Source organism: Lepus europaeus, chromosome 21 (assembly GCF_033115175.1).
Source record: "Lepus europaeus isolate LE1 chromosome 21, mLepTim1.pri, whole genome shotgun sequence".
Classification (NCBI taxonomy): domain Eukaryota; kingdom Metazoa; phylum Chordata; class Mammalia; order Lagomorpha; family Leporidae; genus Lepus; species Lepus europaeus.
Genome location: NC_084847.1, coordinates 27,253,595 through 27,260,126, shown reverse-complemented (window position 1 = coordinate 27,260,126; position 6,532 = coordinate 27,253,595).

Below are 6,532 nucleotides of genomic sequence, written 5' to 3'. Positions count from 1 at the left end.
AAAGAATGACACATCATTTAAGTAACACTTAAGAAGAATGCGCCTTCCTAATAAATGTCACAGTCTGACACAGATACACAGTTTAGGGACTCTAAAAGCAACTGGAAATATCTGAGTTGGCAAAAAAAAAAAAACAGTTGTAGAATAGAAAGTATCACAAAGTTTGCATTCCAACAAATTGGGAAGCTATTCCAAGAGCTCATACCGTATTCTTTCTGTTTAATTCCTTTAGGACTCAAGCCATACCTAGCACCCCAAAATAATAAGAACAAAAACATCATGAAAGCAGGAGCTTTCACGCAGAGCTGCCTAGAAGGATATGAAAAACACCCATCATGACAAACACCCTCTTTCCACAAACTTTTTCAAGGATGTTCAGGAAGCATTCAGTATTAGATAAATAACAAGAACGAATGTGAGCGAATAACAGACACATTCAAAAGCCAAGAAGCACACGTTTATCAAGAGAGAGTCCTCTGCCTGAATGCTGGCTTCCGCAAGCGGACTACAAGCCACAAACTGCATTGCCAGCCTAAGACAAGGTCTCCATGTTCCCTAGTCCCTTATTAACCCAGTTTTCTTTCACATAACCTCTTCTCCATCTCTCAGTATTCTGCAGATGTTATTTGAATTTCCTGATTAAGTCAGCTTCTATTCCCAAGTCCATTCTGAAAGTTCCCTCTACCCGGACCCCCATCTCCCTTCCCTCATTTTTCCTAAGGTTTCTCCCCTGACTATCTTCCGGGTCTACCACTCTGATACCCCATTAGTTCTTACCTAACACCTCCTTCCTGTAACAGTTATGCTGAAAGTCACCTGACTTCCTCCATAAAATCCTTCCATTTTTTCTATCTAACATAAGATGGTGACATAAAGAAAGTACATGATTTCAGCTCCCAACTCCCAAGAGCCATGCATGTCCCAAGTTCTTCCGTGGTATCTAACCCTTAACAGCCCCCCACCAGGGATTCCTTGCAATCTTGTCATCCTTAACCATGAATTCTAAAACCCAAGCTTTTATTTCCATATCCCTCAAACCCAGACTTTTTGTGTTTTGTACTCTGAGGCAACAGCACACACTTCACCTCCCAGGTCTCCCTCCCACTGCCAGGATGCCCCAAAGGTTTCCCCTCCTACCACATTCTTTGGCACCTGATTCACTGCAAAACTTGGGGGAACTCATTCCCCAACATCCTTTATGTCCCTGTCCTCACTGTACCTACTCTCCTCTACCCCGCTGGCCCCCACATTTCTTTCACCCCAACCTCTGGGGCTACTCCACTTGACCTTCCCTGTCATGGGATGAAAGTCAACTTCACTGTCAGCATGGCCCGCCCAGCCCCAGGGAATGTGGTGTCCCTTCCCTACTCTTTCCCTTGAGCCCCAAGGCTGCCACGTACATGAGGTGGTCATGTCTGCTCACCAGTTGCTCCTCTCCAGGAAGAAGCCCCAGCTGGGTTTAGCAGGAAGCCAAGCAGCCTCTAGAAATGGAAGATTACCCAGCAGCTGAACTTCAGCGTCAACTCTATGTCCAGTTTCATATCCATGAAAATGTCTACAATGAAAATTAATAAACATTAAAGAAATAGAAGAAGACACACAAAAATCGAAAAATCTTCTATGGTCATTCATTGGCACAATCGACATAATAAAAAATTTCCATACTACCATAAGCAATTTACAGACACAATGGGATCCCAATCAAAGGTCAAATAACATTTTGCCCAGATGGAGAGAAAACAATGCTAAAATTCATATGAAAACACAGAAAGCAATCTTAGACAACATAAACAAAATTCGAAGCACCACAATAACAGATTGTAAGACACAGAACAGGGCAGTTACAATCAAAACAACTGGTTTAGTAAAAAAAATTGACATATAGAACAATGGAATAGAAAAGGAACTCCAGAAATCAATCCACACATCTACAATCAATTTATCTTGGAAGAAGGCACTAAAGATTAATCCCAGGTGTTCTGAAGAACAGTTTCTTCAAAAACGTTCCTGAGTAAAGTGGACCTCCATATGCAGAACTATGAAAGAAGACCCATGCCTTACACCTTATAGAAAAACCAACTGAAAATAGTTCAAGGAACAAAATCTAAAACCCAATCTCATCAAATTACTAGAGAACATTGGGGAAAACTGAAAGACATTGGCATAGGCAAAGATTTCTGGGAAAAGACAGCAGAAGCACAAGCAATAGCAGCAGAAACAGAAACAGACAAACGGGATTCCATCAAGCTGAGAAGCTTCTGCGCTGCAAAAGAAACACTCAGCGAAGTGAGGAGACAACAGAATGAATGGGAGATAATAGTCTGCAAACTAGAAAACTGATAAAAGATTAATATCCAGAATCTACTAAGAGCTCAACAACAACAAAAAAATACAGTTAATAAATGGGCATAGAACTTGAACAGGCATGTTTCAAGAGAGGAAATCCATATGGCCGACAGACACATGAAAAAACGCTCAGGATCACTAGCCATCAAGGAAATGCAAATCAAAATGGCAATGAGGTTTCACCGTACCACAGTCAGAATGGCTCTCAGAGAGAAATCAACAACGATAAATGCTGCTGAGGAAGTGGGGAATATGGTACCCTGATCCACTCACTTTTGGTGGGAATGTAGACTGGTAAAGCCATTGCAGAAGATAGTATGGAGATACCTCAGAAATCTGAAAATAAATCTACTGTTTATTATGAAATTTATCAGCAATCCCTGTCCTGGTGGTTTACCCCTAGGAAATGTAATCAGCAGATTTGAAAGGGTTTTCTGTACCTTTACGTTCATTGCAGCTCAGTGCACAATAGCTAAGATATGGAATCAAACCAGACCTCCATGAACTAATGACTGGATAAGGAAATTATGTCATATATACACTATGGAATACCACTCATTGGGGAACACAGAAATGCTGTCTTTAGCAACAAAATGGAGTTATCTTGAAACCAGTATATTTAGTGAAATAAGCCAGTCCCAAAGGACAAATAACATATTTTTCCCTGATTTGTGATAACTAATAGTAACTAATAATAAACTTGGAAGGCTTCCATAGCCTTGGCAACTCATGACGACAGCCTAGGATGGTTACTGGCGCCATAAACTAGAGTGTCAATTTGTTGGGTCAACAACAGGAGCCACTGTGCACTTGCTCCTCATGTGGGATCTCTGTCCTTAATGTGCTGTACATTGTGATTTAATGCTATAACTAGTACTCAAATAGTATGTTTCACTTTGTGTTTCTATGTGGGTGCAAACTGTTGAAATCTTTATACTAAATTGATCTTCTGTATATAAAGAGAATTGAAAATGAATCTTGATGCAATTGGAAGGGGAGAGGGAGTGGGAGAGGGGAGGGTTGTGGGTGGGAGGGAAGTTGTGGGAGGGGGAGGCCACTGTAATCCATAAGCTGTACACTGGAAATTTATATTCATTAAATAAAAGTTAAAAAAAAGATAACTAATAGAATACCTAAATGTAATGTGTAGGTGAGAAACTGACATTCTGAGATAAGATGGTTTCTTATAGTTCTAGTCTCACTTTATTTATTTATTTTTCTTTTTTTCAGTTATTAATCTTTTATTTAATGAATACAAATTTCCAAAGTACAGCTTATGGATTACAATGGCTTCCCCCCTCTCATAACCTCCCTCTCACCCACAACCCTCCCCTTTTCCGCTCCCTCTCCCCTTCCATTCACATCAAGATTCATTTTCAATTCTCTTTATATACAGAAGATCAGTTTAGTATATATTAGGTAACGATTTCAACAGTTTGCCCCCATATAGCAACACAAAATGAAAAAAAATACTATTGGAGTACTAGTTATAGCATTAAATAACAGTGTACAGCACATTAAAGACAGAGATCCTACATGATATTTTTTTAAAAAATTAATTAATTTTCTATGCCATTTCCAATTTAACACCAGGTTTTTTTTCATTTCCGATTCTCTTTATATACAGAAAATAGATTCAGTATATAATTAGTAAAGATCTCATCAGTTTGTACCCACACAGAGACACAAAGTGTAAAAATACTGTTTCAGTACTAGTTATAGCATCACTGCACATTAGACAACACATTAAGGACAGATCCCACATGAGACCTAAGTACACAGTTATATTTGATCAAAGACCCAAAACTAATCCCTGGAAGAAGGACAGTCTATTCAATAAATGGTGCTGGGAAAATTGGATGTCCACATGCAGAAGCTTGAAGCAAGACCCCTACCTTTCACCTTACACAAAAATTCACTCAACATGGATTAAAGACTTAAATCTACGACCTGAAACCATCAAATTATTAGAGAGCATTGGAGAAACCCTGCAAGATATAGGTACAGGCAAAGACTTCTTGGAAAAGACCCCAGGAGCACAGGCAGTCAAAACCAAAATTAACATTTGGTATTGCGGTGTTTTTTTCTGCATCCTTTCTGTTGAACACGTTTACTTATTGCATGGTTAATCATATAAATATATAGTTAATTGAAAATAGATAATTAGAAGAATTAAGAGTGGGCACGAGGGAGAAAGAAGAAGGCTAGGAGTGTAGGCTTGAGAGATGCTAGCATGGGAAGAAGTATCAGTATATTTTTAATCAGTATATAAAAAATACGTGAAATTTTCATACCTGATATAAAATGTTAAAAAGTAGATAATCTTCTAACCAGACTAACAAAAATGATAAAAACTCCAGTAAATAAAATTACAGACAAAAAAGCAGAGATTATAACCAACATCACTGAAACACAAGGTTTCAAAGAAACTGCTATTCAGTACTGTATACTAATAAACTGGAAAACTAGAAGAAATGGAGAAATTCCTGGATAACAAATACACGTAACCTACTAAGATTAATTCCAGAAGACACAGACATCCTAAAAAGACTCATAAAAATCAATGAAAACTAAAACACCCACCAGAAATAACTAAGTCACAGGTTACAAATAAACATACCTTGTAACCCGCAGTCCTGTCCTCCAGCGCGAGCCCAGCGACCCGCTTCCCCGCTTCCCAAGGCTGAGCCTTCGCCCACCCCCACAGCCGCCCAGCCTGAGGTCCTGACTGTCTACACTGCTCTGAGGCGCCACGACCCCCGCCCCCGAGGTCCCAGAACTCTCATTGTTTCATAAGAAAAACTCACCTTCACTCCTGCACTCTCCAGGCCAGTACCGCTGCCGAAAACGCCGCGGGAAGCCGACAACTCCGGCAGCCGACAATGGGCCGCCATCGCCGGATACATCGTCTCCGTCCCCACCAGGCTGACTGCGCAAACGCCATCCATCTAGGACCCGCCTCTTCCTCCCAGTAAGCACAGCGGCACCGGAAGCGGCCAGGCACCATTAAAGAAGTGGGTGACAGCTGTCTTACTCCAGGATTGGATAGCGGGCCTGTGTTGATCTCTGGTGTGCTCCAGGTAAGTAACTGTCTCCAGAACCAAAAAAAAAAAAAAAAAAAAAATCCCGCTGTCCCATATAGAATGCCAGTACTGGCCGGCGCCATGGCTCAACAGGCTAATCCTCCGCCTTGTGGCGCCGGCACACCGGGTTCTAGTCCCGGTCGGGGCACCGATCCTGTCCCGGTTGCCCCTCTTCCAGGCCAGCTCTCTGCTGTGGCCCGGGAGTGCAGTGGAGGATGGCCCAAGTGTTTGGGTCCTGCACCCCATGGGAGACCAGGAGAAGCACCTGGCTCCTGCCAACGGATCAGCGCGGTGCGCCGGCCGCAGCGCGCTACCGCGGCGGCCATTGGAGGGTGAACCAACGGCAAAAGGAAGACTTTTCTCTGTCTCTCTCTCACTGTCCACTCTGCCTGTCAAAAATAAAAAAAAAAAAGAATGCCAGTACTGGAGGTGATGGCGTTACCTGCTACACTGCAGAGCTGGCCCCATGAAGCAGTTTTTATGCTATAGTTTAAAAGGTGAGAGTAACAGAAACAAATCATTCATGTCTTGTTTTCATCATTGAAGTTCAAAAATCTACCCCCAACATTCGTATCATTTGATTAGGGAATACATTCACGTGGTTTAAGGTGAAAAGGATAAAAAGAGGGCTGGCACTGTGGCAAAGTGGGTTAAGCCTCTACCTGCAGCACCAGCATCCCGTATGGGTGCTGGTCCAAGTCCCGGCTGCTCTACTTCTGATCTAACTCCCTGCTGATGGTCTGGGAAAGCAGTGGAAGATGGATACCTGCACCCATGTGGCAGACCTGACCTGGAAGAAGCATCTGGCTCCTGGCTTCGGATTGGCCCAGCTCCGGCCGTTGTGACCATCTGGGGAGAGAACCAGTGGATGAAGTCCTCTCTCTCTCTAACCCTCTTTATGTGATTCTGCCTCTCAAATAAAAAAAAAATATCTTTTTTAAAGATTTATTTATTTTATTTGAAAGTCAGAGGTACAGAGAGAGAGAAAGACAGAGAGGCCTTCTACCCACTGGTTCACTCCCCAATTGGCCACAAAGGCCAGAGCTGCTGGTGGAACCTGAGGGAGACCCAGCGCCTCCCAGGATCAGGCTGGGATCCAGAGA